This window comes from Solea solea, chromosome 14 (assembly GCF_958295425.1).
Source record: "Solea solea chromosome 14, fSolSol10.1, whole genome shotgun sequence".
NCBI classification, from domain to species: Eukaryota; Metazoa; Chordata; class Actinopteri; order Pleuronectiformes; family Soleidae; genus Solea; species Solea solea.
Genome location: NC_081147.1, coordinates 24,716,442 through 24,733,757, shown reverse-complemented (window position 1 = coordinate 24,733,757; position 17,316 = coordinate 24,716,442).

Sequence of the window (17,316 nt, the reverse complement as noted above, 5' to 3'; positions counted from 1 at the left end):
CTTCAGAGTTATGATGTACAGTATTTCCTCTCTGAGAACTTTTGTGTTTCGTAGCCACATATGCCTGTGAGACAATTCTTGGTTTACATCATTAAACTTGCTCATCCTTGCACTGCACACCTGATCATCTACTCCTGGTTCAATAAAAATGAAAACGTTAGCTTTCTGCATCTGCGTCTCCTCATTAAACTCCTACCACCACAGACATTAGTCTCTAACTGGACAACATGACCGTTGTTTCCTAACACCACATGTGTATGGGAATGTTAGCGGATGTTGTTAGGGTTGGAGTTTCTGCACAGTTGTGAAAACATGCTTTCTATGCAGAGTGAGGGACTGAGGACGACATCAAGGACCGGGAAGGGAGCAGGAGGTAGTTAAATTTTCAGGAGGTGATGGCAGTAGATGGCAGCAGAGTGAGGGGCATAGTGATGGGATAGACATGACTGATATGCTGCTTTGATCTGATACTGAGGGCTGTCACATTTAAACAGAAAAAAACTCCACATTTTTTTTTTACAAAAGACCCAAATGTAAAATGAGAAACAGATAATTATAGAAATATCTTTTAACATGTTGAGTCCAGGACGTTGTTTATTTATTTTTTTTAATTAATATTTTTCCTAACCATTAGTGTCTGTATTCTTACACATTAATGTGTTCTGAAAATATATACAAATTGCAAAAAATGTGCAATTAATCCCATTTCCAATTTATCCCATTTAAGTGCAGTAAAATGAGGGCAAAGTCCAATTTATCTCTTATTCTTTAAAACCTTTGCACAATAAAATAAGCACTTAAACATGAGCTACATATTCAGCCCACAAAATGCTACTATCAACCTGCCAATGGACTACAGATGTAAATTAGGTTATAATCTGGCATATTTATATGCTGATGTTCATCAATGTGCAGCATCAGTCAGTCAATCAATCGACTCAGCGAAGTCAATCACATGGCAGCACCTCAGCGCATGTACTGTACATGTATATAACACCTGCTGGAGTGCAAACTTACAGGCTCAGAGAGGCTGGAATGAGTATTCCTCAAAATAGAAAAAGAAAACCCTGTGAGTGGCACCTATCTGGATGAAAAATGACTTGTTCATGCCAGAGGTCAGTGGAGAATAGCAAGACTGGTGTGAAAGGAGAGAAAAGCAACAGCCGGTAAGAACAGGATCTCAAATAACAGCTCTGACTGCACAGCATGTTTCATTTTGACGCAGTTGAGCAGCTGATTTGGTGTCTTTAAATCAAGGGTTCATACTGATTAAATGAATCAGTATGATGAAATCACTTGATTTGTACAATCACATTTGTTCTACTTTAGGGTTATTATTTACGTGGCATGTATTGCGTGTAAATTACTGTGCCACGAACTACGTCAGGATTGGATTCTGATGATATCAAGTCCCTGCTGAAACAATTCTGTTTATTAACAAGCAAGCTGCCAGATGATTTTGCTAAATCTGGAGAGATCGGAACAAGGCAGATGGTGAGAATATCTTCAGGGAAAATCAGAGGGGGGGATTTCAAACCATGCTGGGATCATGAACCAGACTGACAAAATAGATGGTCTTGGCACACAGGTTCATTAACTTTACCACGGCACAAACACTGCTGTGGATAATCTGATGAAGATGCTCTGTAGAGTTGGGTATGGTGGAGACCAGGAGATGTTTATTCTTCCTGTGTATGCATCTGTTTTCTCTGGGTTGTCTGGTTTCCTCCCACAGTCCAAAAACATGCAGATCTGGGAGTGTGAGAGTGGATGGTTGTTTGTCTCTATGTGGCTCTGTGATGGACTGTCGATGGCATCAGTGTCTGTAGAAGATGCCTGGATGGATGGATTGATGGGTGGAGACCAGGTGAGGGTCAGATGATTGCAAACAGGTGCACTGCAGGAGCTGGGAAGGCTCCAGGAGGGCAGGGGAGAGATGAATCCATGTCCTGGTGCACAACCCCTCAGACAGGTGAGAGACACGACAAACTGCAGAATCATGTGTGAAGTTGAGCTGAGTACTGAGTAATATTGTAGTGGCAATTGTGCACTGAGTACATGGGTCAGAATGTCAATAAGCCTCTCTTGAATGGCCATCACGGGGCAACTCCACTGCGAAAACCCCCCAAAACATTATAACCTTAACGTGAGACTTTACAGTCTTAATCTCAAGTTTCAGGTCTTCTTCAATACAGCTTGTAAGAGATGGTGATGTAACAAAACGCTGAGTGCAACTGTTTGTGCACATTGTAATATCTTATTAAGGATCTTATTAGCCACATGCATTTCTGAACAATTTGACTATTAATAGAATTCACCCCACAGCAACTACAATAAAATGCCTCGAGGAAGAGAACTCTCCTTTTTGCAAGAGCTGCAGCCTTGTGGTAAAATTCTGCTAAAATGAAACAAGGTGGATGTTTCAGTTCATACAAATTTTAACAAATTCGAACAGCCAAAGGGCATGCCATGTTGGTAATCTTTATAAGACTTCACAGATTAGAAAAGGAGTAGGTATTTTAATCTTGTGTTTCTCATGCAGTATCAGACAAAACATCCAACATGTTTGTTCAATCTGTTGCGACATGCAGTTAAACATGTTGCCTCCAGGCTGTTTGTCTGCAGTCACAAGACATACGTTATAAATCAGGTGCATCAAACATGCAAGGTGCAGTAAAATGATTGAAATGAGATGGACGTCGTTTGCCTTGTTGTTTATATGCGTTTGTATAGGGGATGATCATGTGCAGCCAAAATATGCAAATTAACCTCCTTTGAGCCTTGAAGGGGCTGACAGCTTTTGGTGATTATTTTATACCCAGTGAGGGTTAAACTGATTAAAGCTGAGAGGGACAGATCTCTCTCCAGCTTGTGCCAAAGCCCATCCTTTCAAGATTTCCCAGTCATGTCTGTGATTATCGGGCAAGCTGTCCATTTCTCTTCTGATGCTCGTTGCATGCTGCGGCTGCATCTGTGTTTGCTTGACATGAGGACGCCTTTAGGAGTGTCTCACTCCTGGGAGCTTAGCTGACTTTATACAAAAGCAAATGTCTCTATGTTGCAAACGAAGAATGAAGGTCAAGTGGGCATCAAGGAGGGATAATTGAACAGAAATTAAGGTATAAATGCTTTAAAAGAGATGCATTGTATTTACGACACTCAAGGTCACCTTACAGCGTTCAAACAGTATACAGCATAACAACACAGTAAAAAAAGACACAGACAGACGGGCAGGAGGTGTGATGTGGAGGCGAGGATGGGAGGTCAGAAAGGGTGCAGGGGTGCAAGGTTGTAGAGAGCCTTGAAAGTGACAAGAAGTTTGTTTTTGTTCTCCCAGAAAAAGCCCTTACTCAGTTACTCAACATTATATCAGTATTCAGCTGCACACCTGTAAATAAGCATTTCTTAATAAAGGCGGAACCTTGATAAGCAAATAATGAACCGCTCCAGCTTGTGCCAAACAGCTCCATCCACATTGTGCAAGAGGTTGAGGACATGACAATGAGGCTTAACGAGCTGCCAGCCAACGCCCCCTCTGCACAACTGTCAGTCCAATTAAGAAGCGATTGAGAGCGAGACAGGTAGTCTTTGTCGATTCCTCAGTTTTCAGGCATCTATGATCACTGGTGAGGGCTGTTTCTGTGTTTCTGTGAAGATGTTTTATTGCCACACCTGATAATTGCTGTTATCGCTGTACAAAGATAAAGTGTGTGTCTGTTTCATGTGTGTAGCCTGTTAAGCATTACTTGGTGAAGAGCATAGACTATGGTCCTTATTTAGGGTTTGTGTTAATTAGAGATAGCGAACACAACTGTAATGTCTTTCATTTCTTCCCATTTTAAAGGCACAGTAAAGCTCTACATCCTTGGCCATAGCCCAACCAAAAGAATTTCATTACACACATAAACCAACATACAGCAAGGACGAGAGAGAGAGAGAGGGAGAGGGAGAGGGAGAGAGAGAGAGAGAGAGAGAGAGAGAGAGGGTTTATATCCTTTTTAGTGCAAAGGCCACCGTAGTTCAAAGCGTGGCAGGGTTTCACTATTAGATATTACTTCTCATCACATCTTCTTAGTGAAGAAATATTAAATTGTTACAACTCAATATGTCTTCATGTAGCTTCCAATTAAGATGAGCTACAGTTGTAGCCTGACGATGCCACTTAATTGGACTACTGTCCTTGTCCCAGTATACAAGTGGGGAATAGTTGTATTAAATAGTGCTAGGTGGTGGCGAGGTGTCCCCTGTCAGCTCATTTGTCCATGAATTCATCTTTCTGGATTTCTCCATGTTTTTTTTTTTTACTGTTTACTGTTGTCTTACTGTATGTTTCCTGCCTTCATATCAATTTCTTAGGTATGTTGGTCCAACTTAATATAGATAATATAGAGCGATAATATAGAGTTGGTGATGCTGAACACAAGGGAGCGTGTAGCACTGGGTTGGCCGTGCATTTCTAATGTTACTCAAAATAACTTCATTCATCCTCATCTTAAAAAAGAAAGAAGAAAAGAACATTGCGTTCGCTGTCTGGTACATTTCTATTTGCCATTCTTTGAAGATTCCGTACTGCAATTTGTTGAAAGAAAAAAAAAGCCACAAGTCCTTTTCTTCACCAGAACTGAAAGATAATAGAAACATACACTCTGTCATTGATTAAATGTCAAAAGAGTTACGTTTTCTGTCTCTTACATTGAAGAGAAAATTGTCTCTCATTGTACGTTACAGAAATGAATCATGTGTCAGGTTGTAAATGAACCATGTGACAAAAAGAAAGGCTTTCTCTAATGTGCTGATGGACGGAAGCAGCACATAACTGCCACACACCTGTCAAAATCCAGCAAACTACAGGCTGAAAGGTTTTTTTTTTAACACAAGGCTAATGTACACACTGTCAAATGAAGGTTGGATGTGAGTGGACTTAATTGGCACCCTATAGCATGTGAAATCGCATACATGCCATCAGCAACATTGCCCCGGGGAACAGAAGAAATTAGCCCACAGCAATGTAAAGTTTGTGAGAAAGCTCCTAAATGTTATGATTGGTTTTATACTGGAGACTGAAACCACATCTTTGTCAGAATGTTTTCGCACAATCTAGTGGCCCCCAGGCCTTCTTTGGCCCCCGAAATGTCCCTCAAACTCAGTCACAAAGATCTCAAAGAACTTTCTGAAACAGCTTTCACTCAAAGTGGTTTGCAGAGATTTGAGAGCGCGAGAGAGAGAGAGAGAAAAATAAATGATTCCACTCAATCACATACAAACAGACATCTAAACATTTGCAGAGCACAAAAAAGACCCACTTTGATGTCACATTTAACGCTGTGGAGGTTTCGGTGTTGATACGGAGATACATTTGCTCCCATTTCTTGAAAAATGAGAGCAGAACAGAACTGCATTGCCCACTGACGCACGTGAATACACATTTTCATGCTCTTTCCAAACGATGGCTTTTAAATCTACATATGGAAAATTGTACACTTACGAATTCAATTGCCTGTCCAAAGACGTGAGACTGTAGTAGGCATGTTCTCTAGTGATTGCCCTGATTGGTGTTGGATGTTGGAGCTGATGTTGGAAACTTTAAAGTAAGACAGAAGAGAGTGAGTAGAAATAGAGCAATATCCAAAGTAACAAAAAAAGGAAAAGATTGCAAGGTAATGCTGTCGTCACAATTCAAGTATCTCAAACTTTCTGCCTTTTGAAGACAGCAGTGTGTGAAATTACCCGCAGCATCTTTAAAGATTAAATCCATTACATCTTTCACATTCAAATAGCCACCAAGGCCAAAGGGTACTGCAACAAAAAAAGGTGGAATAATGTCAGAAGCAAAAGAACATGCAGTAGATAAGACTTGCTTAAAGCACTGGTGTTAGGAGTCTTGGATTTCCTTTTTTATTGCACATCCTCTGAACACACCATCTGTTCCTCAAGCTCCTATGGTGGCTTTCCACTAGCTGCTTGTCTTTCCCTCAGGCTGTACTGTGTTGCAAGGCAGATACTGTATATCGTGTGGGTGTGAAATGGCCAAAATGAATAGATTTATGTTGAGATTTGTGTAGCAGTGCTGCACCTTTAAAAACTATTGGACTGAAGAATACAATGTTTTTATTCTGAAAAAATATTTAATTTTTTACGCCAAATAAGCTTTCTTTTTCAAAATGACAATATCTTCTTCTTCTTTGCTATTTTGCAAATTTTTGCATATTTTATTTTGTCAGCACTTTCATTTGTAAATGTTTGCCTTTAATTAAAAACACAAGAAAAAAACTAATTAAGTAACTTTTACTGAGTAAACAAGCTACTTTTTTCTGTAACTTGAGTACTTTTATTAGTCCAGTACTTTTACTTGTACATAAGCAAAATGCTATCAAAATAGTGGTCAAGCGATTGAAATATTTAATCCCGATTCATCGCATTAATGTCATAGTTAACTCACGATTAATCGCAATTAATCCCACATTTTTATCTATTCTAAATGTCCCTTGATTTCTTTTTGTTCCATTATTTTTTCTCATTTTAATGCTCTTATCAACATAGAAAAGTGGATCGGCTTGCTTTGTTTAAATAATGTTTTTTTGTTTATTTTGAGACAATATCTCTGTCACCCTGCATATTTTGAGTTATTCTGCTTATTGTGAGAGCTGCACAATAATAAGGACATGGGCACAGTGGGTGTAACAGAAGAGGACAAGAAAACATCACAGACTATTTCAACAACATCAACTGTATATGAAAGGGAAGTAAAAAGTACAAATACATTCAAGCAGTTCTTTTGAGGTCCATCTGCCAAAATGTGTCCTGTAGGGATGTTCCAAAACATCCGATACCATGTTTCCCAAATGAGAAGACACACAGTGCAAAGATAATGAGCTGCTGGTGGCCCCTCTGTGAAGATTTCAATCAATTAATGTTATGTTATCACTGCAGTGTTTGATAGCGGCTATAAATGATGCACAACTGTATTCTAATGGTGTTGGAAGAAAAACCCCCATGATAAGAAAGAAGAGAGTGCATGTAAAATGAAGCTGCCTCACTAGTGTGTTGTAACATACCATGGCTTTTCTTATCTGGTTTGACTTTTTATTTCAAACAGATTACACTGTATAACACAGTCATAATTGATAGATCTTTATCTTCTAATTATGTTCCAAATGAAGTAATTAAAATGTTTGCCCTTTCAAAAGAGTGTCAAATACAACATCTTCTCTGAAGGTGAATACTATTTAATCTAATGTCTTATGTTGTGCAGCCAGCACCGTGATATTTCATTTACATAACAAAGCAAATGGTCACAACAGAGCATTTACAATCCTGTAAATCAAACCAATTATTAAAACTAAAGTAAGCACTGATATAGAAAGTGCAAACTGGCCAAAAACAAAGACAATCTGTCCTTACCATTTTATTGTTGCTGCTGCTCACAAGCAGTGGCAAAAACATAAAAACTCAGGGTTTTGTAACGAATCAACTACTTTACAGTAAATAATCAGGGAAAAAAAAGACTTTGAACTGCATAGATCTGATAAATCTTGACAATGACTGCACTCTACACTGTTTCTGTACGGGTGTGCTCTTCTCGTACGTGAATGCAGACTGGGAAACACTTCCATGTGCTTTTTCTCATTACAGAGAAGAAAGCGCTCAATGAAGCAGTAAAAGCAGTGAATGCAACTCCACCTTTGTCTTTGTTTGTGTTTTGGACAGCCAGAAAAAAAAAACCAAACCCTGTAGGTGACTCACAATCACAGAGGGTCAAAGAAAAGAAACTTTTAATGACGTGATCATGCTCTGATGGGAAAGCTATATCATCCACACTCTTTGTCCCCAGTGCCGTACTTATTCTTAATAAGTGAGACATTTTGCAAAAAGAGGCTGAGGCATAAATCCCACTGTTTTAAAGTGTGGGTTTTTTGTCACGGTTGATGCTATTATTCTGCCACTTTTTTGTCTTTGTGAACAGACATGATATAATGTTATTTGTATGCTGCAGTCTTTGTCTGAAAATGGGCTGTGTGTGGCAAAACTACACCCTGTGAGTGAGGGATTGTTTGTGTGCAGGGCCTTTTATCTTATGCAACTGCTGAACGGTGTTTGTCTTTGTGTTTTTACTCATTCATTTCAGCAATTTTGAGACATTTAGCTTCCCTCGCAGTGTTGCTGTTGCCTCCATCTCCTGTGTGTGACACACGATTTAAACACTGCCAAAAAATGTCCATTGCATTCACCACATGAGCTCACACAGTGCTGATTACGCCTTTCAGCTCCACATGACTCTGTCTGTTTGTCAATGTTGCCTTGTTTCTTTTCGACGTCCCTGCACTGCGCACAGGAAGTCATTCATTTTACGAATTACTCTGTGGGGGGGGGGGATGTCATCATGATGGAGACCACACACTGTGATGTGTGTCATGATCAATGATATCATCTACAATCTTCTCTATGAAATCAGAGGGCAACGAAAGTGGAGCTCCTGCAAAGTGCAAATGATTAACATTTCTCAAGTCGCCAATGTGTTGCCACTCATGGATGATTTGAAATGATAAAATAAATAACTTTATTTGCATCCATTTGACTCCTACAAAATGGAATTCAACACAGTAAAGTTAATCATCTGACAGTCGTACTAAAAATGCCAAAAAGCTCCTCAGGAGAAGTTTTCACAGGTGGATTCATCTGGTTAAAAAACACCTGGAGTTTCATTAGTTTGATGTAGAATTGTAATACCCAGCTGTGTGTAGGATCACCTACAGTACATGTACAGCAGGGGCGTCAAACTCATTAAGTCAGGGGCCACATACAGAGTAGTCTGATCTCAACTGGTGCCGGATGAGTGAAATCATAGCATAATAACCTGTAAACAACAACGCCAACATTTTCCCTTTGTTTTACATTTAATGTTGTCACAAAACATTAAGTTTGCGATTTACACATGTGCATTGCAACTTACAGATCACAGTGGATCTGCAAAGGTACAAAACATCGGTATCTGGAATTAAAATGTCTAGTATTTCACATAATTGGAACATGTCAAGTTCAAGACATCTATGTAGTATTCCTGAAAGTAATGTGGGAGCTAATACAAATGCTACTGTACTGTAGTTACTGTATGTGTACTAACTACATCATTCTAGTTGATTATCTTGAATTGAGTGTCTACTTTCCTCCTCTACTTCAGGACAGTGGTCAGGGAAGATCATTTCTCCAAGCTTTAAGTGGGAGATTTAGTTTATGCCTGATATACAGCAGCAGGATTTCAGACAGGTTTTCACTGTGATTTGGTGACAATATCCCCACACACTTCTCTCTCTTTCCTTCTTTACTTTAATTCTCACCACTGTGTAGGTGTTTTTAGGATTGTTGCTCTCTGTCTGTCTGCCTGTCTGTCTGCCTGTCTGTCCCATTCTTGAGAAATGTGAAAAGCCCTGTGGACATTTCTTCTTTCTTTTGGAGAAACAGGTTCACTTGGACTTTATAATGACATGAATTCATTTTGGTGGTCAAAGTACAAAAGGTCAAGATGACTTGGACCTCATCTCCAGCTCATTCTTCTGAATGAAAAACGCCCCAAACATTCTCTATATACTGTAGGTATAAAGCAGTATTGACGCAGTATTGAATGATTAAATGACACACACACTATTGTATATGTTGTATTTGACATTCAAGACAACTGCAGCCTCTGAAGCAGGAGTGTTAGCCTGAGGCTATGACAGCAGAACATCATTTATAGAAAGCTGATAGACTCTCAGGCATCTCAGTTGTGTGTCATCTATCACTGGACTGATTGAACCCCACAGAAAACACTCTGGAGAACACACACACGTTGCTAGCACCACAGTCACTTTTTATTCTACCCTGTTCTTTACTGATTTTTATGGCAACAAATGATTTATATCAGGGCAGCCGCAGCAACTCCAGACTTGCCTGTTGAAAGGTCATTTTCATCAATGTCAGGACAGGTGATTAACCTAACCTGAAGTTAGTTAGTTACGTTCAGTTTTAGATGCACAGCTTGCAGCCTGGCAGATAAGGGTTAGGGTGAAAGGAACTGTATTTTAAATGCTCTGCTGCTTCTTTTGGTCACAGTGAAAGTCTCATATACACCCACTGTGTCCCAGAATAGCTAGGTTTCTTAATTGAATTTCTTCATTTCAGTTCACATCCACTCGCCCGGTGGTGTGGTACCAAAACGTTGCAATAAATTCATCTAAGTTGGACAGTGTGCAGCCGGTTTTGTTTCCTCCATAAACTCCATAAAACACCTTATCACTTTTCTTTGGTGAAGTCTTTTTTATCTGTAGCGGCTCTAACAAGTGTTTTCATAATTTGTTATGCCTTTATGTAATAGCTGTGCCAGTAAGATTAAATGACTCTTGACGCAAGAGTGAGAGATAAAATAATTCTGGATTACAACAGTGTACAAATGACCATTGGTGTTAGCTTTACTTTGAGTTGATTGGTTTACATTGCCGTGCAGCGTGAATACAAATGCTCCGGCAGTGTGAGCGTAATGAGCCGACACATACCAGGTGCTGCACATTACTGTGTTAGCACAGCTGCTGCTGACATTGACCTGCTACGGCTGAGGCTACATAAGGCTGCCAAAACATTGGTCAGGTTCAATGGCCTGATCCTCAAAATGTATTTCTACTGCTCCAGGAGAAGCCCAGAAAGCCAAAATCTCTCTTATTTTAATTTTATGTAATAACAATGCTGTTCAGTGTTGTGTAACAAGCCATGCACAAACTTTATTGTTCTGCTGCTGTTTGTTTCAGTTTGAAAAGCAGCCTGCACGCTCCCATAGTCAATAAAGTGACAGTATCAGCACCAAACTTGCAGAACACACACACACACACACACACACACACACACACACACACACTCTCTCTCTCTCTCACACACACACACACACAGCTATTCTTCTCGGGACACTGAAGTGATGTCCATTCATTTGGACAGCCTAAACACAGGGTTATCCCTAACCTTAACCATAACCAGTTAATGCCTATCATTTACACAATTCAAATCTCAGCATCTAAACGTAACCAGTTCCTCTGCCTCATTAGGACCAGCTTTTGGTCTCCATGAGGACTACTGGTCCTGACAAGGTCAGCATTTATGCCAGAAAAGTTCCTTCAAATGTGACAAATACAGGTACACACGCATACACACACATACCCCGAATAATTCCTTTGTGAACAGAAATACGCAACACAAGTAAGAGGGAAAATCAGCGGTTTCCCTGAGTCGCATCACAACACAGAAACACACTGTGTTGGTGCTGTACACTGATCATCTAACTTTCAAAAGAAAGCTTCCCCCATGCACGCTCTGGTGCCCTGGTGTGCACCGCTGCTGTGTGTACAATATCAACAATAACAAAACAAAAAAAGGGCACAAAAAGTCTGCCTGTAACATTTTAAAGTAAGTACAGAATGACATGTTTGCATACAGGAAGTCCATGTCAGCAGATCTGAGTCAGAGGTTAGAAGCTATAAGATATTCAAAGATATTTAATATTTATAAACATCTTTGTTTTCTGCAAGCTTAACTGACAAAAAACTAATTAAGAAAAACACTTAAATTAAATGTAATGTTTATTTGAACTGTTGGTTGTTAAGGTCTACTTAAAAAAATGTACTATACTGTAGGATGATGTTATACAGAGACAAAACACTGAAGGCATGAACCAGTGTTCCAGATCTACTGAAATAGACTTTTCTGAATTAATCAATGTTTGTTTATAGAAAATCTAGATTTCAATAAAACATCACAGTGAAGGCACCACTTCAAACGCACCCTGCCACATCTCCATATGCTCTTCATATATAACTGATTTGCTGAGTGGTAATACATTAATGACCTCTGGTCGCCTGCAATCAGCTTCTCTTGTCATGGGGTGGGGGGGATTAAGGGTTATCCAAGGAAACATAAAGGTAAAATAATTGTTTTTCAAATGCAACAGTTAAAACACAAATGTATTTTTAAAAAAAATGCATACAACCTCTGTGAATCTGCATATAGAAGGTGTAATATAGTTGTATTTCTGCACACGGGAAGCACTTTTTTTTATATCAGGACACAACTTTGAGCCCACAAAAACAAATAAAAACCCTGCTTTGACAGGATAAATGTTCCTGATGCCATTCACCTCTGCACTAAACACACTCTCTGTCAGGTCTGATAGTTTTGCTTGACAGAGCTTGTTTTCAGATGACAGCGGCAGCATACAAACAGCGTCATTTCTGTTCACGACAGCCCGACAGAGGCCGAAAAACGCCATCAACAACACATTTTCCATAGTGCAACTCCAACCACAGCAAATGTGAAGTCAATAAACTTCACATTTGCTTTCCTTTCTGGCAAAAGAACTTGTGTTTACTCTCTGGACGTGACTTTGTATTTGTGTGTATGTTGAGCAGCGGACTCTGGCTCTCTCCCACTATCGCTCTTTGTTACCGTGTGGACAGATAAGACACAGCAGAAGATGGATGCTTTTATGAGGCATGACAGCATTTAGTGTGGAGCCCACTTCCCACTTTGAATTCACCACGAGAGACCTTCACTTTTCATTGAACAAAGGGAACAAGCCTAATCAATTCTATTCTCTCAGACTGTCATTTACATACCTGAGACTGTGCCTGTTATTTATTCATGTAGTTTTACTATACAGATGCACCACGACTACAAATGAAATAAATGGAATGCATCTAACATCTGTACTAAGACGCTGTCATTCCGTAATTATTTGACAAATTGCGTAGCAGAGTGGGTTTATAAAGTCATTTATCAGTTACGGAGCTGCTTTGGAGTCAAGGAAGTTCTTAATTGACTTCCTCTGTTCTGTGTCAAAAGAGATGCTAGTCCTGAAATGCTTAAAAACTACATCTCAAATATGTCTTTATGCACAACCATGCCAGCAACAGCTGTGGCCATTGTCTGCGTCGTCTGTGCAACCCATACTTGTGATGAAAGCAACATGCAACAGTGTATTTTTAACTTTTAACTACATGTTTACTGTAATAGTACTTTTCTATCCCTTAAAGTGGCACTTATTTCCCCAAGAAGCACATATTCCTGTTACAGTATGTATATCTCCTTATATCTTACAGTTTGAATGACACCTTTCTTGTAAAGGAACCCTTTTTGTAACATGAAAGAATGCTAATTATTATTTTGTAATATGTATAATTCCAAAAATGTCCAGTGATTTGTTTTCTGTTGCGACGTTTTCATCCCAAATGTTTTGCACTTTAGCTTCCTTTGTTGTTATCATTTATGATATTTTCTCCTCATATGTAAACCTATTTTCATTATTTAATTTGCTCAGGGCTTTCATATGTGTCTGAGTAGTGTTTTTCATTACTTTTATGCTCTTTCTGTCAGGAATTAAATGGAGACTGCCTCCAAAAAAGTTTCTTTTACCTCACCAGTTACACAATTATAGAAACACATGTCTTTAAGTTGGGATGCTGAAACTGCACAGATCTCTGAGGATACACTACATGGTTAAGGTGTTAGTGGTATGACACTCTCAAATGCAAAAGCTATTGTGATTGATTTGACAATAGAACAGGACAGGTTTTAATACAAGATGCCAGAATGGAAAAAGATCAGAGGGAAACAAAGAGGACGGAAAATGGATCCTGTCAAACTTATGACATATTAATATATCATTTAATTTTGGGAAAACCAAAAATGTTGGAACAGAAGCTCTCGCTCAATAAATTATTTGTTTATTCAATTTACAAATGGCACAGATGTGATCACTCTGCTAACAACTGGTGCTGTTGCCAACACAGCTTCACCTTATATGACCATTTTGTTTTATCTATTCATTCTTGGCTGATTTCCTCTTTCTCTGCAGTCACGCAGAGAGCATTTCCCCTTGGTGAAAGACATTAGAAAAGGTCTAGTTTCGGCTGAAAATACCACAGCCTCCCTGTTCCCTTTTACATAAGCATTTTGAAAGGACTGATAGACCCCTAAAAGGGCCTCATAATTGATGTAAGAAAAACTTGAATTTAAACTTCACCTAGAGAGAATAACACTCAAGCTTTGGTTCAGTGGGAGATCTCAAATTAAGCTCCAAACTGAGGAGATGAATTAAAGGAGTGGACTGCAGTGAGTGCAAAAAGAGGGACACCACTGCTCTGATTGCACTTGGTAGCTAATTCCAATCCCACCACCGGAAAACCAAAAAACATTGCATTACGTGGCCATGTGAGATGACGATCCTTGGAGAAATGCAATGGCTGAGAAGGAGAATTGCCTTTAAGGGCCAGACCCAGAAGTGTCTCTGTAGACATGAATAAGTGACTTGAATTTGATTTGGACAGCGTTTGGCAGCCAGTCGAGGTCAAAAAGCCGCAGTGACCTAAAGAATGTATACTGGATATTCATTTCTCATTTATATCCTAGCCTTTGGCACCTATATGTCACTAATTATTTTATTCAGACTGACCACTGTAAAAAAAAAAAGATATATATATATATATATATATATATATATATATATATATATATATATATATAAGCATGGCCATTTTAGGAAAAACAGGGTGCAGTTGCTGTAGTTTCCACTGAGAACCACTCAACAACAGATTTAGTAACAGCGTGAGAGATGAAAAAGAAATTTCATGTTTTCCCATGAAGTAAAAAAAAAGGAACACCTCCTCCTCTGTAAAACCGTCAATGACTATGCTCAGATGAACAATAATTGCATTGTTCCTCTAAACGGCACCTTTTTGGAGTTGAACCTAAAGGTGAACGACAAAAAGACTATTGGCATGCATGCTGTGATGAACGCACACTGTCCAAAAGGGAAGCAGAAATTCACTCCATGGGAAATTTCAGGACTTCTGTTGATGGAAGAGGCTATGATTGTTTCAAAAGGAGATGATGCAAGAAAGAAGAAAGGTGCATGGTGGGAAACTAATGCCGGCAATTGAGAATCGGGGAAAAAAGAAAAAAAAATTTCCAACACAACAGCTTGTGGCAATAAGGCAGTCCCAACTGCTTCCTGGTGCCAAGAGTCACAGCCATTGGACAGTCATATATATTGATTTATAATAAAAAGGTAAAAAATATGTGCGTTGAAAAATAAATATCGACAAATTTATTACACAACTGTCATAAAAAACAAGACAAATATTTTGGAAATCTTTTAAAAACAGACAAAAAGTATTCTACAAACAAAAGCATTCCAATTCCCACACTCAGTTCTCGCATAGAGGTCTGGACGTCTCATGACTCAGTTTAATTATGCCATCATGCAGGGCAGGAAAAACTTTGGAGCTGTCACGAGTTCAGTGCACACTTTAAATCCACGGAGATCGAGCTGTATATCGCAGGACTTGATACAACTGACCTTTATAACGCCCCTGCTGTGCTTTTCATCAGCAGGAGCTGGCTGATGAAACTTTCTGATAAACTTTCATCCAACTCCAGAGAAAGGTTAGAAATAGCAGAAAAATTATGTTAAATAAATATAATAAAGCTAGGGAATCACTGCACACACATGTTCCGCCTTTGCTGCCTCTCCAGATCTTTGGTGATCTGATAAAATGCTCTGTTCTTTGTACTGGCAGCCACCATCTTTTCTCTTTATGAGCACAGCCGGTGAAGAGATGAGTTGCCTGACATCATTTCCTGGTCGCCAGCTCCCAGAGCTGCAAGCGGTGAAATAAATAGGCCGTGTCAAGTCAAATATGTTGTTTCTTCTGACCATTAGTATCAAACATGGCTGTTCACCTAGATCTGATTGGATTTTGACTGATGAGACACACAGCTCCGTTCCATCAAGTTTAGTGTGTTTGACTTAAAGGACTCAGTCTTGTACAGAAGCCTTTCATTCTAATGAACCTCAGACTTCCATATTTCAAAACTAATCCATCTTTTTTACATTTTTTTTTGACATTTCGTCCTGAGATGGCTTTAACTACATTGTGGAGATGGATGACCACAATGTGTTCAGTAAATAACTTCTATTTTGAGTGTAGATTTTCCAAGTATTAAACCTATACCTGCCAGTGTTTTCTCTTAGCGGGGATGTGTAAATCTGCACTGGACATGTTATTCAATACAAGCCAATGAATGAGTTAAATAAAGCATGTTAATGGTGGTTTAAGTGGGGTGGCACTGAAATGACTTGTAGCAACGGATTCCCTTATTATCAACTCTTATTTTCACACTGACATTGACACAAGCATAGCATCCTCATTCCATACACACGATAGGTTCCTGAGACATTTTTCTTCATTCACCTGCCCACTAGCTGTCGCCTCTGGGGTTTTTCTGTTCAGCTCATTACCTGAACTTCATCCGCTGCACACCCAGGTTATCTCATCTGAGGACAACTGTTTGTGCATATATAGACAGCAGCTAAGAGTTACTCTCCCGCCCCCCCCCGGTTATTGATAAATCTATAAATCATTTACCAGCCTGCGTCTGTCATCATGGGGATGTCTGCTTAGCCTTTTCTGTACGTGTGTGTATTCTTAATGCAGGGCATCAATATATATATATACACATATATATACACACACATATATACTACTCTACACTGCAGTAATATATCTGTTTTTCACATGGTACTTTTAATAAAAATAAATTAATAAATTTAGTTAAATATTTAAATTGTGAAAAATAATAACATTTATGCATTTATTTAAAGTATTTTATATGTTCATTTATCAATACATTACTGTAGGTGGCAGTAATGAGGCTTAAGCACTTGGCGCCACTCGCCATTCAAACAGTAGAACAAGGAAGTACCCCGCTGTTCCAATTGAAGAGATCGTACTTCTGTACTCTAGTCGTACTTCTCAAGTATGCAAGTACATACTTGGGTATTAAGAAAGGGCCACATAAACTGTACCTGGAAGTACAGCAACTAAAAGACTCCCAGAGGAAACAAAGGTATGCTATGGGGAACTATTTTCAAGTGGAACTCATTTTAAGGCAAATCATGAATCCTTTTTTTTTTTTTTACTTAAAAAAACAAGACCTCCCACAGTCACCTCTGCTGCTTGTAGTGGCCTGTACAGTTGGGTCGGATTTTCTGCAAAAATCTCAACAATGTGATGTGATGTGCATACTCGTGTGCCTCAGGGTCAACATTACTGACTCCCAGCACAACACAGACTTCAACAGAAACCCAACAAAAGCATAAAAGAGCAAAGGAAGGGTTCTTCAAACACAGTGACTGAAGTCGAGCAAGACTAGACTTTAGTTACCTCATCACTGTGCATCTTTTCCGTGAATAATTTGGAAAACATTTGCATCACAAATACATACGCAACTGTGTCCATG